The sequence below is a fragment of the Ranitomeya variabilis genome, chromosome 5 (genome assembly GCF_051348905.1).
Source record: "Ranitomeya variabilis isolate aRanVar5 chromosome 5, aRanVar5.hap1, whole genome shotgun sequence".
NCBI classification, from domain to species: domain Eukaryota; kingdom Metazoa; phylum Chordata; class Amphibia; order Anura; family Dendrobatidae; genus Ranitomeya; species Ranitomeya variabilis.
This window is the reverse complement of record NC_135236.1, coordinates 365138401-365159316: the sequence shown is the minus strand read 5'-3', so window position 1 is coordinate 365159316 and position 20916 is coordinate 365138401. Positions and strand designations below refer to the sequence as shown.

General features: G+C 43.7%; 1 protein-coding gene across 3 annotated transcripts in view; it reads left to right on the top strand.

The window, feature by feature from the left end:
* PLXNB2 (plexin B2) overlaps positions 1 to 20916 on the top strand; it is a 280779-nt gene that overhangs the window by 112007 nt on the left and 147856 nt on the right. The window contains exon 1 of one of the 3 annotated variants that reach the window (XM_077264922.1): positions 3200 to 3513. The exons of the other annotated variants lie outside the window; for them this stretch is intronic. The gene's annotated coding sequence lies outside the window, so the exon portion shown is untranslated. Of the gene's footprint in view, positions 1 to 3199; positions 3514 to 20916 lie in introns of those variants that run through there. 3 annotated transcript variants of the gene reach the window in all.

Genomic DNA, 20916 nt, shown 5'->3' with positions numbered 1-20916 from the left:
TGTTTTCTGTTAGTGCGCGCCTGTGTGTGTAATGTGCTGTGTGCCTGGTATGCACCCTGTTTTCTGTTAGTGTGCGCCTGTGTGTGAAATGTGCTGTGTGCCTGGTATACACCCTGTTTTCTGTCAGTGTGCGCCTGTGTGTGTAATGTGCTGTGTGCCTGGTATGCACCCTGTTTTCTGTCAGTGTGCGCCTGTGTGTGTAATGTGCTGTGTGCCTGGTATGCACCCTGTTTTCTGTTAGTGTGCGCCTGTGTGTGTAATGTGCTGTGTGCCTGGTATGCACCCTGTTTTCTGTTAGTGTGCGCCTGTGTGTGTAATGTGCTGTGTGCCTGGTATACACCCTGTTTTCTGTTAGTGTGCACCTGTGTGTGTAATGTGCCGTGTGCCTGGTATACACCCTGTTTTCTGTTAGTGTGCGCCTGTGTGTGTAATGTGCGCTGTGCCTGGTATGCACCCTGTTTTCTGTTAGTGTGTGCCTGTGTGTGTGATGTGCTGTGTGCCTGGTAATACACCCTGTTTTCTGTTAGTGTGTGCCTGTGTGTGTAATGTGCTGTGTGCCTGTGTGTGTGATGTGCCATGTGCCTGGTATACACCCTGTTTTCTGTTAGTGTGCACCTGTGTGTGTAATGTGCCGTGTGCCTGGTATACACCCTGTTTTCTGTTAGTGTGCGCCTGTGTGTGTAATGTGCTGTGTGCCTGGTATACACCCTGTTTTCTGTTAGTGTGCACCTGTGTGTGTAATGTGCCGTGTGCCTGGTATACACCCTGTTTTCTGTTAGTGTGCGCCTGTGTGTGTAATGTGCTGTGTGCCTGGTATGCACCCTGTTTTCTGTCAGTGTGCGCCTGTGTGTGTAATGTGCCGTGTGGCTGGTATGCACCCTGTTTTCTGTTAGTGTGCGCCTGTGTGTGTAATGTGCTGTGTGCCTGGTATACACCCTGTTTTCTGTTAGTGTGCACCTGTGTGTGTAATGTGCCGTGTGCCTGGTATACACCCTGTTTTCTGTTAGTGTGCGCCTGTGTGTGTAATGTGCTGTGTGCCTGGTATACACCCTGTTTTCTGTTAGTGTGCACCTGTGTGTGTAATGTGCCGTGTGCCTGGTATACACCCTGTTTTCTGTTAGTGTGCGCCTGTGTGTGTAATGTGCTGTGTGCCTGGTATACACCCTGTTTTCTGTTAGTGTGCGCCTGTGTGTGTAATGTGCGCTGTGCCTGGTATACACCCTGTTTTCTGTTAGTGCGCGCCTGTGTGTGTAATGTGCTGTGTGCCTGGTATGCACCCTGTTTTCTGTTAGTGTGCGCCTGTGTGTGTAATGTGCCGTGTGGCTGGTATGCACCCTGTTTTCTGTTACTGTGCGCCTGTGTGTGTAATGTGCCGTGTGCCTGGTATGCACCCTGTTTTCTGTCAGTGTGCGCCTGTGTGTGTGATGTGCTGTGTGCCTGGTAATACACCCTGTTTTCTGTTAGTGTGTGCCTGTGTGTGTAATGTGCTGTGTGCCTGGTATGCACCCTGTTTTCTGTCAGTGTGCGCCTGTGTGCGTAATGTGCCGTGTGCCTGGTATGCACCCTGTTTTCTGTTAGTGTGCGCCTGTGTGTGTAATGTGCTGTGTGCCTGGTATGCACCCTGTTTTCTGTCAGTGTGCGCCTGTGTGTGTAATGTGCCGTGTGCCTGGTATGCACCCTGTTTTCTGTTAGTGTGCGCCTGTGTGTGTAATGTGCTGTGTGCCTGGTATGCACCCTGTTTTCTGTCAGTGTGCGCCTGTGTGTGTAATGTGCTGTGTGCCTGGTATGCACCCTGTTTTCTGTTAGTGTGCGCCTGTGTGTGTAATGTGCTGTGTGCCTGGTATGCACCCTGTTTTCTGTCAGTGTGCGCCTGTGTGTGTAATGTGCTGTGTGCCTGGTATGCACCCTGTTTTCTGTTAGTGTGCGCCTGTGTGTGTAATGTGCCATGTGCCTGGTATACACCCTGTTTTCTGTTAGTGTGCACCTGTGTGTGTAATGTGCCGTGTGCCTGGTATACACCCTGTTTTCTGTTAGTGTGCGCCTGTGTGTGTAATGTGCTGTGTGCCTGGTATACACCCTGTTTTCTGTTAGTGTGCACCTGTGTGTGTAATGTGCCGTGTGCCTGGTATACACCCTGTTTTCTGTTAGTGTGCGCCTGTGTGTGTAATGTGCTGTGTGCCTGGTATGCACCCTGTTTTCTGTCAGTGTGCGCCTGTGTGTGTAATGTGCCGTGTGGCTGGTATGCACCCTGTTTTCTGTTAGTGTGCGCCTGTGTGTGTAATGTGCTGTGTGCCTGGTATACACCCTGTTTTCTGTTAGTGTGCACCTGTGTGTGTAATGTGCCGTGTGCCTGGTATACACCCTGTTTTCTGTTAGTGTGCGCCTGTGTGTGTAATGTGCTGTGTGCCTGGTATACACCCTGTTTTCTGTTAGTGTGCACCTGTGTGTGTAATGTGCCGTGTGCCTGGTATACACCCTGTTTTCTGTTAGTGTGCGCCTGTGTGTGTAATGTGCTGTGTGCCTGGTATACACCCTGTTTTCTGTTAGTGTGCGCCTGTGTGTGTAATGTGCGCTGTGCCTGGTATACACCCTGTTTTCTGTTAGTGCGCGCCTGTGTGTGTAATGTGCTGTGTGCCTGGTATGCACCCTGTTTTCTGTTAGTGTGCGCCTGTGTGTGTAATGTGCTGTGTGCCTGGTATGCACCCTGTTTTCTGTCAGTGTGCGCCTGTGTGTGTAATGTGCTGTGTGCCTGGTATGCACCCTGTTTTCTGTTAGTGTGCGCCTGTGTGTGTAATGTGCTGTGTGCCTGGTATGCACCCTGTTTTCTGTCAGTGTGCGCCTGTGTGTGTAATGTGCTGTGTGCCTGGTATGCACCCTGTTTTCTGTTAGTGTGCGCCTGTGTGTGTAATGTGCCGTGTGCCTGGTATGCACCCTGTTTTCTGTTAGTGTGCGCCTGTGTGTGTAATGTGCTGTGTGCCTGGTATACACCCTGTTTTCTGTTAGTGTGCGCCTGTGTGTGTAATGTGCTGTGTGCCTGGTATGCACCCTGTTTTCTGTTAGTGTGCGCCTGTGTGTGTAATGTGCTGTGTGCCTTGTATACACCCTGTTTTCTGTTAGTGTGCGCCTGTGTGTGTGATGTGTACACCCGATGAATGGGTTAATGCCCAGACTTACTCATCTACTTGTTTTTCCTCTTATTGGCTCCCAGTAGTATTGAAGCCTGGGAAGTGTGAAGTCCTTCCTGCAGTCTGCTCCAGCATGCTGCACATCACTCATGTCTCCTCGGCATTCTCCACCCAAAACTTGTTGTGACACATCTGGTATTCTGAGCAGCCGGTCTCTTCTCCTTCCTTCTCTCCCAGGAACTTTCAGTTTCTGCAGCCCCTCTTTTTGTGGGAACGCCAGCTTCTTCCCTCGCTGTCTCACCGTTCGTTTCAGATGTGTCCTCGTTTTCTTTTTGTTCTGCCCTATTGTTTCTTTTCCTGGACGTGGCCATGGATTGAATCCCACAAGGTATGTGATCTACTGTACATGTTCTTCGTGCGGAGTGTGTGATCCCATTTCTCATTCAATCTGTGTTGCCAGAGGCTGAATAGAGAAGTCAGCTCTTCTGTGTCTGGTTTCATGTTTGGAAATCAAGCTTCTGGGAGGGCGGAGGTCAAGGGGAAATATTCTGTCCCCTTTGCCTTTTTCTCCCTTTACACAGTTGTGAAATGTGGTAAATAAGGGTCACATGCCGAGTAATCATCGGGTCATTGCCACAGGAGTGGGCACTTTGGGGAATTTACTTGTTTGTTTCTTTTTTTGCTAAGCTGACAACTCAACACATTCTTGCTCCCTTTTTAATGTGTGTGTTTCCCAGCAAAACATTTCAATATACAGTAAAGTAACTAAAAATACCCATCGTGTGGGAAAAGATTATCCATGATCCTCTTCATGGGATGTAGATTAGCAGAGAAGTTGTGATAGCGTCCTCTCTCCTTCTGTACTTGTGTGTGCCTTGTATTGCTCATGTTTATTCTACTTGTCTACGTATGCCCCTTTTTCACATGGAATAAATGGCGCTATAAAAATGAATAATAATAATAATAATAATACCGTGCATATTGTCTGGCTGGGTGATTGGCTTATTGTGCGGCCTCCTGAAGACGTGGGGGAAGGTAAAGGTGTATAGCTTAGTCTTCCCAGCTAAGGAGGGCTACATGGGAAATAAAAGGTTGACTTCTTACTGTGCTAAGGAATTTTCCCGTCTCTGGTTATTACTTACTGTAAAAATACCAGAGGGTGGTTGCCCTAGTTTCTGAAGTCACAGTAATGTATCTCTCCGTAAGGGGTAAAGGTGCAGCATTGTAATGTCTTTCACTTTCACTGGATAAAGGTCTGATTCATGCTGCCGTATGCCTATATGTATGCACATGGCGAGTCCTACAGCTGGCAGGTAGTGCCTGGTGGAAAGTTATCTCTGTGTACAGGCCCATTGGAAATTCCAGATATCTCTCAGGCTGCTAACCTTGGAAAGCTTTGCCTGCATGTGACACAGCGTCAGTACTAGAGACTGGGTGCATCCATTGCTTCCTGCTCTATATTCTGTGTTATAGTAAAAAACACTTTTTAAGAACCGAGTAATATATATCTCATGCAATTTTTGGCTTTTTCTTTGCATATTTTTTAATAAAGATTCCAGTGTTGAATAATTATAAAGTATGTTGTCTGATTCATGATTAGGGATGGGCAGACCGGTGGAAGTTTGGGTTCTGGTACCTGACCCGAACTTTCTTAAGATTAATTTGGGTACCAAAACAGTATCCAAACTTCCACCCGAACTCCAGCCCCATTGAAAATAATGGATTCCCAAACTAACAAAAGAAAAATTCTCTCCCTCTGTCGCTCTCCCTCTGTCGCTCTCCCTCTGTCGCTCTCCCTCTGTCGCTCTCCCTCTGTCGCTCTCCCTCTGTCGCTCTCCCTCTGTCGCTCTCCCTCTGTCGCTCTCTCCCGCTCGCTCTCTCCCGCTCGCTCTCTCCCGCTCGCTCTCTCCCGCTCGCTCTCTCCCGCTCTCTCTCTCCCGCTCTCTCTCTCCCGCTCTCTCTCTCCCGCTCTCTCTCTCCCGCTCTCTCTCTCCCGCTCTCTCTCTCCCGCTGTCTCTCTGTCCCTCTCTCTTTTGGTTCACCTTATACCATGATCTCTAAATTCCTTTATCTTTGTTTTCCTCTGCTGACCAGCAGAAGTCAGAGCTATTAAAATTTTTCCTGAGTTCAAACATTGTGAAATTGGCACATATTTTAATGGAGATTTCCACTCCAGAAGTATCTTAAATGTAAGTGATGAAGAGTTTCCAACCACGTTACATCCAGTGAAGAAAATCTGCAGCACTTCTGGCATAAGCTGCAGAATTTTCTTTTGTAATAAGTAAAATATGCAACAGAATGTGCATGAAAGTTGTCATTGTGATAAGGATTTCCCTGCAATCCACTGATTAGTTCAATATTAGTTTTCCCTTTAATATTATCCTTCTTATGCTTAATCCTCTAGATTAACAAGAGAGGATTTTAACCCATGACATGAGTTTTGGTGACACACGTGTTGGCATCCAGATGTTGGCCAATGTCTAGTACTGCCCATTACCGTGCATTCAATAGCTCATCCTGCAGCGTGCCTAGCAGATAAGACCCTCAGAAAGGATCAGGGGATGGTAATGTACCAGTGTTTCTGATTAATATTTTTCAAACCATTGAGCCTTCATAAAGGCTGGGGCTGCAAAACAGTTCTCAGACAACTGTCAAAAAGTTTTTACAACTTGTCTGTGACTTGATGTCATGAAACTTAAAGTTGTGATTTTGCTGTGGAAAAAAAGAAGTACAGTATCTAAGTCACATTGTAGCCATAGTCTATGACAAGTGAGTCACAGGCAACTGGCGATCAGCATCAAAATATCATACAAATATGGACACATGCAACTCGGCATCACAATGTGATACTGTTTGAAGTCATTAGATATGATGTTGTCGCAATACGATACCATCACCGTGTAACTACAGTGTTAGGGCTCTTGCAGACAACAGTATTATTGGTCCGTGTGTCATCTAACAAAAAATCGGATTGCACCCGAACCATTGTTAGTCTATATGAGGCTGTGCGCATTTCCTATTTTTTTTTTTCTGGACAGACTCTGGCCGAGGAAAAAATCGCTGTGTGCTAGATCTTGATCTTGATATTTGATTGTATTCGGCAAGTCAATGAGTGTGTGGAAATCATCGGACTGCACTCGGATGACATCTGAGTGCAGATAGATTTCCATGCACTGACACAGTGGCGAAATAGAGAACATCTTCTCCTGGCAGCGTGCTCCGATTATCTTATTTGAGAGAATCTGATAATACTCTATGCCGTGACACTCTGATCAGAGTTTGATCAATCGGCCCGATTCTCTTGGATGAGAGAGTCTATGGCAGTCTACCCCTTAGTGTAAGTTTCTATGATCTGTCATTCATTTAGTTTGTACTAGCTGTTTGGTAAGTATGTACTGTATGTGTGTATGCATGTGTATTTGTAAATGTTTTTTTTTTTCTAATATTAAACACAATAGTCGGATGATGGGACTAATACTGTCCCATCATCGGCTAATGCTGTCACTGTTCTATGTGACAGCAGACATAGCCTAATGGAACTAGTAGTCCCATCGGACGATGCCTACAGACACGCACACAGCCGCAGACAGGCATGCACACGCACAGCTTCTCGGCTCACACACAGTCTTTACCCACACACTCTTCCTTCTGCCTTTCTGCAGCATTTTTCGCACGCACATTCTCAGCAAATCCACAAATCTTTTTACACCTGCGGTTTTGCTGTGGATTTGACTGACTCAATGGAAGGCAATCGGTGCAAAAACGCTGCAGAGCTGCAAAAAGAATTGACATGCTGCGGAAAATAAAACGCTGCTCGAATCCGCGTGGCTTTTTCCTCAGCATGTGCACACCAATTTTGGATTCACCTAGATTAAAGGGAACCTGTCCCCCCCCCCCCCCCAGGGCCTATTAAAGTAAAAGAGCCACCTTCAGCAGCACTAAGGCTGCATTCTGTGAATAATAATAATAATAATTTTTATTTATATAGCGCCAACATATTCCGCAGCGCTTTACAACTTATTGGTGGCTCTTATGTTTATCATCCCTAGGAACACTGAAATAATGACTTTTATAAATTTCCTGCCATACCTCTATTGAGTCTGGGAGGTATGTTTTCTCCCCCTGACTCAACCGCCTTGCGGCCGTCCATCATCCCCCTCTGGCCTCCGGGCACCGCCTCCTCTCTTTCTCGTGACGTCACTGGCGCCTGCGCTCTACAATCAGTTCTTGGGCATGCGCCGTCTGTGCTGCCCGGGAACTTACATCAGGTGATGTAAGGATATCGCACCTGGGTGTAGCGGAGGCCCCAGATCCCGCCCCGCGGTGTGTGTTATGATGTATTCACACTGCAGGGCTGGGAATCTGGCGCCTGTGCAGTGAGGATCTCTGGAAGAAAGAAGCGGAGGGAGATGGGGTCAGGTTCCCTTTAACATTGGTTGTGCACTACATTGCGGATTTGGTGCAATTCCAAGCATCCAAAAACGCTGCGGAGCCGCAACAAAATGTGCAACGTGTGCACATACCCTTAATTATCCCAACTATGGTCTCGTACACATGAGGTTACCTTAGACACTCCATGTACTGCCATGTGCCACCATTTTTAGGGTGCAGGTAATATGGATTTCACCTATGGCCTTGGGCAGAATAATGTCTTTTAATTCACTGATGAGGAATAGGGTGAAGGCAAGTACCGTAATCTTTGTGCATTGATGTTGTGTACGCACATTTTTCTCTCTCTTCCCAATAGGTGGTATTGAAATAAAGCAAACATTTCCATGTAGTTACCATATAAGTGAGTCTCCCGTACGATTGTTGTTTATTTGTAGTGTCTCGCCATGCTATGTATTATTGGTGCATTTTGTGGCATTGTGTACTCAGTTTATGCAGAAGGATTGCGCTTGTTTATAGAATAATTGGGGCTTTTTATTTTTTAGCCCTGGAACATCCTTTACACTTGAGCTGTATTTTGTGCGTCGTTTCTGCACATATATAACACGGATTTGTTTGCGATCACTATTCGGAAAGGAGCGCTTTGTTCTTCATTTCAGTGTGAGATTGGATAATAGGAAACCATGTCATTTTCTTGCAGTGTCTTTAGTAACACTCTGAAAGGTGGCAGACAGAATACAGATGCAGTGTTGCAGCGTGAACACCTGCTCCTGGGTGCCATACTGAGCCCGCAGCTACAGAGCGGGATGCCGGCACAGACTCTACAAACATATCCTCATATCGTGTGATACTGTCCCTGCCCTAGATGGCTTGTGAGATGGAAGGTAAAAGGTTACAGCGTCCTACAGCACTGTAATTAGGCGAACTGTACCATCTCGGAGTAGTAAATGAGTCTCCTAGGCTCATCTTTCCGTACAAACGGCAGTTCTAGCAGAGTAAATTTGGACGAGTCTCCCAGTCTAAATGGTAATGAGGGTTTTCCAGCTGAGAGTGATATATAATAAAGGTGTAAACCCATTTTACCCAATCCCTGTTGCTCCAGTGAAGATGTATTCCAGGTCCCCCACCGATCTGCGCCATGTTGGTCAATCACTGGCTGCCGCAGTGCCCTCAGTGACACTGACACTTCAGTGTTATAGCCAGTGATTGGCTGAAGCGGCCCACATGACACATCATGGCTGGAGCCTGGTAAACAGAGACCAGCAGGGGGACCGGGAAGGGTGGGCCTAGGATTCACCTAGGGATTAGTAAGGTATTGCTCCTTTGGTTATTTTAGGGCAGTGTCAGGTATTTAAAAAAAAAAAAAATGTGGAAAACTCCCTTGAGTTTCAGGCTAAAACGTAATTGGATAGAAAACCCCTTTTAAGTTTCGGGCACTTCTAACTCCTGACTTTGATTACCTTTTAGTGTAGAGTGAGCTGAGCACATTCATTTTCCGTAAACTTTGTATCTCTGCGCCCTGGGGAAAAGCAATTGCAAAGGTTAGTTACCCAGAACCAGCAGGCAGTCACATTGCCGCTATTCTCCTACGTTCCTGTGCTTGTAGCTGTTATAAACCACATAGTGCCCTCATTCTGGCCCTGGAACCAGCACAGATTAATACATTTGTCTCCACATAATGTTCTTCCTCAATGTAGCCTGACATTCAGAGGTTACATCATATCCTTCTATTAGTACTTTTGTGCTTCATTTACTACCCCACTGTTTAAGTGACAACAGTCCCTATATAGCACTGCCATCAAAGGAGGACAGCACTCCCATCAAAGTTTTTTATCCTCGTTATACATTGCAACCATCATATTATATAGCACTGTGTACTTACAATTGCTCATTTTGCCTTTCTACCAAGCCAATTTTCTGCTGAAAAGGGGAACGCATACTGGATCTTCTTGATCAGGACTCATCATAAATTTTTCCCAAGTACTAAAGATAATTTTTATATTACGAATGGCACAATATTTTAATATATAAAGTAGGCCTTTTTTAAGAAAGGAACTTTATTAAAGCCATTTTAGCTAATAGGAATCCCCTACCTAAGGTCAGGTTTACACGAGCGTATAAACAATGGGTCAGAGTTTCGTCCAGAAAAATGGGATTTTTTTTCTCACTTGTCATCAATGTGCAATCCATTTTTACAGCAGCAATTATTAATAATTTACAAGAGTATTTACAGTTTTGCAATGTATCCGTAAAACGGTTGCTATACTGTGGCCCTATACGACATAAGTTTTTTTTTTGTTTGTTTTTTGTTGTTGCACCCATAGAATTGAGTGGGTAAGTCTTTTCTGATTTATGAAAAAATCAAGAGTAAATAAAAGTAGGAGATTCGATTGAGAAAGTCTAACATGGAGGCACCCCAAAGAAATGATTGATATAAAATATAACTTTTAATTAAATACCATTAAAAGGGACAAATAACATTAAGTGACAAACACCATCCTTAAATGTGCACACTGCGTTCACCCTATAAATGATCCCTGACCTGTACACCCGCCTACCTAAAGAGGTTGGCACGCTATGAGAACCTATACGATAATGGCACCCCCCCTCGACGACGGCTGGCCCTAACTGTGCAGAAGTGCCCTAAAGATAAATGATGGCTAATATGCATTCATACCATAAAGGGATTGGTAGACAGTACTGTACAGGACAGCCAGAAAACAGGGTATATATAAGGTGAATGGGAAGGTGACTCGCCATGCATGATCATGATAGTTTATATATGATAAAGAGAGTGATAAGTGACCCCTCTGAGCTCTACCTACGCTGGAACAAGCCTATACAGCGGAGGTTGGCACCCTACTTGTCAGCCGATATGGTGCCCCCGTTCCATGATGTCTATCCCTGGGAGGCCCTGATAAACACCAATCCCAGGAGTCAATATAGTTAAGTGGAGGCAGAAGATGGCTGGATGCCAGCAGAAGCTAAATCCCCACACTGACACAATGTGGGTCAAGCCCTGTCTTTTTAACTAAAAAATGTCTATGCTGTATACAGTATATGATATATGATAGAGAAACGGCCAGAGGGGGTACTTATCAATCAGATGTCATGTGACCGCTACGTGTTTCACTACACAGCTCATCAGGAGGTAGGATAAATTGATGCTACACGGTTCCAGGTCATACTCCTTCCTTTATATACATATGGTATGACCCAATAGGCCCTCTCCCAATTGGGTACACCAGTTAGACAACCAGAGATGAAAGAGTGAATCCACAATCTCCCATGTCCCTCATCAAGGGTCTTCATATGAATAATATACCGATCACAGTCTTCATAAAGATGGAGCTGGTTAAACCTCTATTGATGTCCCAACTTCCGTGTGTTATACGGATGTCATGATAAGATACCCGGAAGCATAACCGGGGATACAGCGAGCGTGTGTGTTCCACCATGGGGTGCAATTTGACTTAAGTATAGACAGATAAGTGCAGACCAGATACGAACTTGGTGGAGAGTGCACAGGAGACTTTTCTGGGTATTGCAGTTATGTGATGTGACACCGGAAATGACGTCATGGTAAATGTCAGTGTAGGATTGCGCATGCTCTGGATTAGTCTGCGTTCCACAGGTTGGAACGTACAGTTGCAGTCCACCAGATACACTATGGCCATCACTCTCCCTGGGTAACATGGGCCGCCCGGTGAAGTGGCATGTAGGACTGAGGAATTACTGGACCAGCCACATGAAAAGGGGGGTGGGGAAGGGGGATAGGTATATAGGTGTCGAGTATGCTAAGACCTATATAAAATAAAAATGATGGTCCCATGATAAATATCCATATATAAAACAATAAAGATAATCACCACATAAATGTGAGCCCCCTGGATTGGGGAGGCATGGCAGCAAATCCTGAAATGAACAGGCTTCATGATATAAGTTGTTAGAGAAAATAGGCGTATGACAACTGTTTGTTAAGCCTGAAGGGGGCCAATGAACCCATACGGAACATGCACTCACATTCCTATGAAGTAGGTATCTGTCATAGTTACCCCCTCTTTGATTGGATCTTCCTACTTCCAAGACACAGAAAGAGGGGAGGGACTTCAAGGTTGCCCTGATGCGTCCCATTCATGTGTCTTGCCAATGGGGTATTGTGTCTGCTGTCCCCAATGTGCTCGGCCACCCTCCTCCTGACCTCCCTACCACTCTTGCCTGTGTAATCCATAGGACGTGTGCAGGTTAGATAACACCTGTACTCTTACAGTTGGAAAAATCACGGTGGTAGAGTCTTTTTTGCCAGAGGAGGAGCTACAGACGGAGGGTTCATCCACGTGCAGGTCACAGTTACGGCACTAGTCTTATCTGATTTATGGAAGAAGCTAGTGCATGCTGCAAATTGTTTTTTCAGACATAGTCGGTCAGTGATAAAAATCACTCGCCTGCACTGCTCCATTGAATAATATAGGTCTGAGTACTGTTTTTTTTTTCACAAACAGCACTTGTACCGACAATATGGTCATGTGTACAAGCCCGAAGGGTTTTTTCCCTACAGGATATGTATTGAGTAGCTGATGGCGGACAGAACTCATCTCGGAGGCCCTCGCTATTTGAGCGGATCGGGTGCCATCAAGGTGAGCAGTGGCATGGCTCTCATTATTGAAGTCGGAAGTATGAAGACCGCCAAGCAAGTGGAAATATAAAATTACCATCCACTCTGGCTTTTGACTTGTAAAAATAAATACAAACAAACAAAAGAAACTCTTCTTTGTGATCTTCTTCTACATGACTGTATGGTAGAAGCCTTGAAAAATGTATTTTCTTCAATTTGAGAGAGATTAAATATTAATGATGACTCTCTCCTTAACCGTAAATGATTTTACACAAAATCCATGAACACGTCGACCGTGATAGATTTGATTCATATTAGATAACCCATGAGCTTTTTAAAATTCTTTGTGCCGGCAAGCATAATTTGGTGGGGCCCATGGGGGGGGGGGTCTGTGATTAGTTATCCTTGATTTAAAATAACATTTTTAAGCATTTCTTGCTCTGTGTCTATAAATCTCGTTTCAGAATTACTTCTTTCTCTCTTCATCAATGTCAAATAGATTCTGCTCCCCCACACACCGTCTGACACGTGCATTTCTCCAAAGCGGGATTCTTGTGATCCCTGGTGCTAACCAACGACTGGCCACATGTGAAAGGAGAGGTGGTGGCACATGACTTTAAGTGCTATAACAGGTCTGAGTATAGCAAAGCATATAGTCTCAGCTGTATTCGGTACTCTGATAGCAATGAATGGAGAGACTCTGCGCATGCGCCGCCTGCTCTCCAACTCGCTGGTAGTTGGATGCTGGCCATAATGGTTGACTCCCTTTTTGGAGATCGATGTGGATCTCTGCTCTGGAATCTGCACCTATTTTAGCATATAAGGTGTCTCTTGTAAGACAACACCCTATAAGTTGATTACCGGAGGTACTCTCAGCAGCCTTCCTACTGGGCCACTAGAAGAAGACATTTTCTATGATTAATAATGTGCATTGTTGTTTGGAAAACTCACTAGCATCTTTTTAAGTGGCACTTTTTGGATGATTTATGTAGCATTCTTTGCCTTTATCTTCAAAGGGGGCTGGTATTGTATATTGAGTGTCATTACTTTATTATCGATTATTGCATTATTAGTCCTAATACTCTTACCAAGTTGCCTGTAAAAACCCTTCAATCAGATCCTGCATCTCTGAAAGGCATTTATATTTGAGATTCCTCTTTGGTCGCAGTCCTCTGTTGTGTTTCCACAGCGTGTGTTATCTTAAATGCCGAATACATTTGATTTGCATTGCTCCTTAGTTTACCATAAAGTCATTATGCATGAATGAAAACCAACACCAGGCGTGTAATTAAAGCTTGATGTAGGGGTTAAAAAGGCATTATTTCTGGTAATGATACATTTGTAAGGCCTAAACAAAGGCTCCTACAAATATGAACTTAAAACGGCAATTTGTCTGCTCCAAGTCTTTTCAGCAGCGCTTTTTAGCTGCCATCGTTGTTAATGAGTCTGCGCTCGCTGGCAGATGTGCTCTAGCTTGGTTTGTTTTAGCAGAATGTGGAATTATTATTAATGCTAACTTGAGGAACGTGTAATTGCAGCTGTCTAAATTGCCATAAAATCAGCCACACGTGTAAATGTAATAGTGCACATTGCATCCAGCTTCATATAGATTTCAACACAAAACAATTTTTTTTTCTAAACTGTTTCTCAAATGTAATTCTGCAGATTAGATGGGGCATTGACTACATTTTAATTTTTTTCCGCTCAAATGTGTGTTTTAAACAGTTTTCTTTTGCTAAGTCTTCTGCTTCCTGGCCTGGGAGATTCTGGAACTTTAGGCAAGACAAAGAAAAGTGCCATGAAAAAAATGAAGTGTTTGCCTTGCCATTATACTTTTTTTTTGTTATAGGATTTATCCACTATTTGGACGACCCCTTCTTTAAAGAAACCACTCCCAAAATAACATAAAAAACGCCTATATGCGCCTCCAGGACCAATGCCGTCCCAGCAATGTAGATGCCAACTGATGGTGATCGCATGACGTATTTAATATCACTTGAGTGCCCACAGACGGAAAAAGACAACGAACGCCATCAGACAAATAAAAGTGAGAAAAAAAGTGATAAATTAGTCAAATACTTTGAATAAAATCTGTCAAGACCAATAGATCAAAGCTTTTACACTTTTAAGCTTTGAAAAATTTAGCGACTTGTGGCTTTTCCACTCCGCCAAAATGAGTGGAGCTGAGTGAGGAGCTGGGATGCGACATGGTCACACCCTTCCAATATCTCAAAAGCCCTGGCATTTTTTACCCCAGAAATGCTACTCCAGTCTGACGTTACTGATAAGATACACCAAATTCATTGAGTAGCATGTGTCTTTTAATGTATTTAGTGCCTTGTACTTCAAAAAGACTATTGTACCACGAGCATGCGCTACGCCAGTGTCAATGAATCTGCCCCTATATCCTTTGTGAAAGACGTAAAATCTCACACAAAGATAAGTCACACTAGTTGTGGAGCTCTAACATTTTCCATACCCATGTACTCCTAATTGTTTGTATCCACCCCTGTCTAAGTTAGGATTCACTATCTAATTTCCCCTTTGTGTGCACTGTTCGGCCATTTCATGGAAGTCAGTAAAGCCGTCTTCATTGGATTTTGTTCCAAAGTCGTTCAGGAGAATGTAATCTGAAGGCAACCAAAGTCCCACTACCATACATTGGGTATCGCAAGACCAATCCGACCGCTTTATGGATGATCTAAATGGTTACACTTGTGGTATATCCTTGAATGGACATAGATATTTGACTTTATTCCACAAAACAACTTTATCTTCATTGTGGTAGGGTTTGGCAAACTTTTTGCCTGACGGAGAACTTTTCATTTGTAATAATCTGAGTAATAAGTTGGTAGAATGCTAATCTAGCATTTAGGGGAAGCAAAAAATTCTTCAAAATTATGTTGTAATAAAATAATGGACATCTATTCCTCAGAAATGTTACGAGTGTTTCTGCTAATCAGAAGTGGAATATTCATTAGTGATTAATCAAAACTCATGAATACCAATATTTCTTCAATTCAGGATATATGTTCCTTTATAGGGAAGAGAGGGCTATGTGTCTACACTTATCTTCAGAAGTATTGTGAATACGTTGGTTTCAGTGCTTTCGGTTGTGATACTTTTCTGTTTTCTCTTGTCATATACCGTCAACACCATATAAATGTGTGATTGTGCCTAATGTCAGAATCCTCCAAACACATGAGATCATGAGAGGTCTGTGTTTCTGAAGTTGATCCCGGTGTTACCTCTACATTGTGTATGATTTACAGTATAAAAACCTCGACTCTTTCCATACGCCTACCATGGGAAAAAACTGAGCGCCTCTCGGGGGTTTTGTGAGTGGTGTAATTGGATATGCCTGGTGTGAGTCATGGGCCTGGTATGCTTTGTTTTTACTTGTACATGTTCTTCTGAGATGGTGAAGAATGTATGTTGTCTCCACCATAGCAGAAAGGTCTGTTCTTTACTGTGTTTTCTTGCATCATTAAGTTGACAGGGTGAGGGGAGAAACAACAGCTTCTGTTTATCTGTTATGAAGATCGACATCTGTTGCACTTCATGAGAGATTTCATAACCAGTCTGGAGAAAATGCTCAAATCTGTAATCTCTTTTAAGAGGATAAAGTGCTTTTCTTATGCCCCATGGACTCTATAGAGTAAAATGGTACAATATGGCCTTCAGTGGCTTTTTCTCTGCCTGCATATTGTGTTGAGGCTGATGTGTGTCCAGATAGGTCTTGTGCCTCCTCTTCCAGTGGTCCTCCTTGTACCATCGATTACTCGGGTAAGCAATACACACGGCTCTGGCCATTTGCAATGTGTAACAAACATGGTACATCTGAACTGGCATCCTTTTTCTTATCCTCATGTGCCCATCTAGGAGGTTTCATCCTTGGACAGAGGTGAATATACTGTATGTAGTTACCAGTCTGTAGCTAAGCAGTCCCCTACATTACAAGATGTATTGCACCTTTATATTCAGGGTTAACTTTCTCAGCTTTTTGTGCTACAGTATTTATGTGAATCGGACCAGACGGAATAGAATTTACCGTAGGTATCGTATGCATTAATGAGCCTGGGGTGCCCTTGACCCTTTGTTTTGGTTCACCAGCTTGCCTTCTTTAAAGGTACCGTCACATTAAGCGACGCTGCAGCGATAGCGACAGCGATGCCGATCGCTGCAGCGTCGTTGGAGAGCTGTCACACAGACCGCTCTCCAGCGACCAACGATGCCGAGGTCCCCGGGTAACCAGGGTAAGCATCGGGTTGCTAAGCGCAAGGCCGCGCTTAGTAACCCGATGTTTACCCTGGTTACCAGCGTAAAAGTTAAAAAAACAAACAGCACATACTCACCAGCGCGTCCCCCAGCCTCTGCTTCCTGACACTGACTGAGCTCCGGCCCTAACAGCAGAGTGGTGAAGTCACCGCTGTGCTTTCACTTTCAGTTTAGGGCCGGCGCTCAGTCAGTGTCAGGAAGCAGAGGCTGGGGACGCGCTGGTGAGTATGTGCTGTTTGTTTTTTTTTACTTTTACGCTGGTAACCAGGGTAAACATCGGGTTACTAAGCGCGGCCCTGCGCTTAGTAACCCGATGTTTACCCTGGTTACCAGTGTAAAATATCGCTGGTATCCTTGCTTTTGCTGTCAAACACGGCGATACACGGCGACCTAGCGACCAAATAAAGTGCAGACCTTCTAGCAGCGACCAGCAATTTCACAGCGGGATCCAGATCGCTGCTGCGTGTCAAATACAGCGATATCGCTATCCAGGTCGCTGCAACGTCACGGATCGCTGGCGATATCGCCTAGTGTGACGGTACCTTTAGACAAAACCTTGACAGGTACTAACTATGGCATAGCAAAAACACCCTCAAGACCTGCTGATTACAAATTCTCCTAGCCATCACCACTTGGCCTTTACGTTTTTGCTAACATCTTTACTGTTGCATATTTTACTTTTTTCTGCTGGAGACAGCTGAGGTTTCTACTTTGTCTCCACGAGTTCCACAGACCATAAATGGAGTGGAGGCACGTGTGGCTATCACTCCATTATGGCACTTAACTATATTTTACATTTTACAGCAAGCTTTTGGAAAGACATCAGTTTGCAAGCCAAGAAAATACCTAAATAAATAATCAGTCTTAATTAGAGCGTGTTAAGAAGCTGGCCTCAACCTCTTTCCGTTTCATCGCCGGACCATCCATGCAAACATGAATGCTTTATATGGCTGGGCTGCTGGTCTCATGGCTGCCAATTATGTCATCTAAGCAGCGCCTTCAGGTCAAAAGATAGTACGTTTTATTGTGTAAAAGTGACATTTGCATTACCGATACAAATAGATTGGTGTTAGCTTAGCTTAAAGGGGTTTTCCACTTTGAAACATTTCATATAAGGTAAAATAACAAAGCCAGATAGTACTTGTACTCCTCTGTTCCAGCACCGGCTCCCTTCTGCTGCTGCAGGGGAGCCTGTGCTTCATCATTGCAGGATCACCACTGCAGCCAATCGGTGAGCTCAGAGACTCCTGCAGATTGCATAGGCAAACCTGCTGAAGTGATTGGCTACAGCGCTGATAGAATGTTTGGGTCGAGTGTAAAGTGGATCATAATTATTGAAGCTTTACTGGATATTTCTAAAGGGAACTACTTTAAAGAACCTCTGTACCTGTGTCACTCATTAACGTTATCTACCAGTAAGTGAAATGGAAACCACTGCTTGATCCCAGTATCATGTAGCCTTCCTAGAATCTCTGGGCAGTTTGAGTGACACTATACATGTTTCACCTCATTCAGTGAGATGGCCGCATCCACTGGCTCACCGCATTTAGGTCCATAATGGTATACTCCAATAATATAATAATAATGTATATAAAAAAGTCCACTAGACGGTTTTTGTGTACATTTATGAAGCCAACGCCGAGTATTTGGTCTTTTTAGTAAAAATATAAATTACCTGTAAACAATGTACCGGTAATTGCTGCTTGTTCTTCCTTTTTGTGAAGTCTTACCATATCCATGTGCAGGATAATACAGCATGGTATTGTTTGTCGTTTGCCTATTTTGGTGCCCAAGGGACTGTCTGACTTTTCTGAGGTCAGGAGTTATTTTCCTCTTTTGTAGCCAAGCATTTATTTGCTGTCTCTTTTTTGACATGTAAATTGCCTCTTCTGAGAAAAAAAAGGACTTAGCTCTATAGCGCCACCTGTTGGAAGTAGCGATCCTACAAGTCAAAATCAACTCTCTAACGAGTCGAACAGTATGACTTAGGATAAAAGCCAAATCAGTATTTGACAAAAACTTTGCAGACAGCTTGGTATAGATCTCCAATGCCCAAAAGACAAACTTTTAGAACCAAATGACCAGCTTTGAAGGATTTTAAAGCTGGAGAGACTGGTCATGTGAAAGATATCTTAAAAATATATTTTTTTTTTCTCTTGGATTTTTTTTGTTTGTTTATGAAGTAAAGAAAACATTCCTCCTACAGGAGAAAAAACTACGTAGGTTGAGTGGCGGTCATCCAGTGACATACTGATTGTGTAGGCATCAGGGATGAATGTGTAGCCTTCATTTCCAGCAAGCTATTGTTCTGTGTCCTGACATTTCTAACAGACTGCAGCTGAATTAAGTTGTCTTGAGTAAGAATTCATTGTCATAACCACTATTCTGAAATATATATAAATCTTTTTGTAATTCTTTTTCTGTCCCCCCTTCTTTTATTGTGTTTATCTGTGTGTGGATATAAGGCTCATGACTACATGATGTTTTTGGCTCTATGCCGCTGCTATATTCCAACTTTATTCAGATGAATTGGGTCACAGTTCGACCCCTAGGATACCACGACATACTGCAACTGGTCCTGACTTTATGCAGCCTACTGTTACCCTAAGGCTTGCAATGCAACTCTAGTCATCTGCATCTGTGGTAGCTGTCATGGTCAAAGGCGTCGTGTAGCCCCAGCCTTAGGCTAAATTCACATCAATGTATTTTCGGTTCATGTGCAGTCCATGAAACATCTAACATCACACGGACAGGAGCAATGTTATTCAATTGAGGCTGTTAAAAAATGTAGCGTATTCATGTTTCTACCATATTTCGGATGAGACTTTGTTTATTCAACTAAAAAATAAGAACGGATACAATACAGATCATGTATATTGCATCTGATTTTTTGGGTTACATTGCCATTATTAACCTGGTCATTTGTATGTGATCGTGTACATTTTAAAATGTTGATATAGGGATGCTGCATGGATAACAGTATGGCTGAAAATCTGAGTTGCATGGATGAAATGCAGATTAATTTTTTATGCTCGTGTGGACTGAGCCTTAAGCTTAGATTTTCCATCTGGTTGTCCTGGGTGGAAAATGCACTTTATATTTCAGTAGCATCTTTGTGGATGATGTGTTTCAAAATATCATTAGCTGCAAAGAGAATCCCCAGCGGACATTGACTGCAGATTTGGCATACTCATTGTGAATAGGAGTAACATGCTTTCTTTTGAATTTGCCACGCTAACAATGTGTTGGTAGGTGTATCGGTATGCCCAAAGTATGGCGGTACTAATTAGGCTGGCCCGATGACTGATCCTTACACAAACACAACCATACACTTAGTAGTCTACTTTGGCCAATTGGCTCCACCACACTGGTGAAGGACGATCAAGCCGTTAGAGTATTAACCAGAGACCTTCTTAAAGAACACTGGCAACTATCTAATAACAATTTTAAACACTGCTGATGACTTTCCAGATGAAGAACGTGTTATCAGTCTGCTCCATAGATTGTTGTTAAACTCCTCCCAAGCAGATATCTTGGTATATTTTGTATTATCCGTAGTGACTAACTTTAGCCAAATGTGTCGGGTGCCTAAAGTGAGCCATTCCTAACATCAGAAATACAATATTGTCTCAGGAAAAGCCAACATGCAGTGTAAGATGTGTTGTGCGGCTGCCTTCTGTGTATTGCACTGTGTGTAGACATACCGGCTATTCCGATGTTGTTAGACGTGGTATACCCAGAGCTTACATTGGGTGATGTGCCGACATTGACTATTCTGCTTGTTGATTCCCTTCACCATTACTTAATGCATTGTCTAAATCCATAACATGCATCAAATGCTCGGCTGAACCAATGGCATTAAAGGCAGCGATTTACCATGATAATGAGCAGCTCTGCTTCTTGTATGACTGACATAACCATTAGACAAGGGCTATTTAGCTTTTGAATTGTCTGCTCCGAGCTCTGCAGCTGAAGAAAATGGCTTGTGAAATAAAATAACATCTGCAGCCAACCTTTCTCCAGGGAAGACTATATGGCCTCTGATGTGTGTGCTGGAATATGTTTCACTTTTATTGGGCTCTTCGGAAGTTGCTGTTGTGACCTGTGATATCTTTGGAGAATATACTTTAACTTTATGGCACTATGTGAGAGTGGAAATGCCTACCAAGCAGCGTGCAGATCCACGGGGGCCGTGGTCATTGTTCAGTGCATGCTGGGTGGCTATGAGAAGTTCCCTGCCTGAGTGTATGGTACTGTTGCTGATGGAATAGGAGGATTACGACAATTACCTTTTGGTTGTTTTTTTTTGCCTTACTTTGTTGCTTGTGTTGTAAACTTGTATAAGCTGTCTTTTTCAATATAAGTAGCTCCTACATCTAGAGTTTGGCTTTATTAGAATGCTTAATGAGGTTATCCAGGACTTTATTATTTTTGTGCTTGAAACAGAACCGGCAGGTAGTTTCAAACTACCTGCCTGTTTAGTTCAGCACCTATCTCTGCTGCCTCACA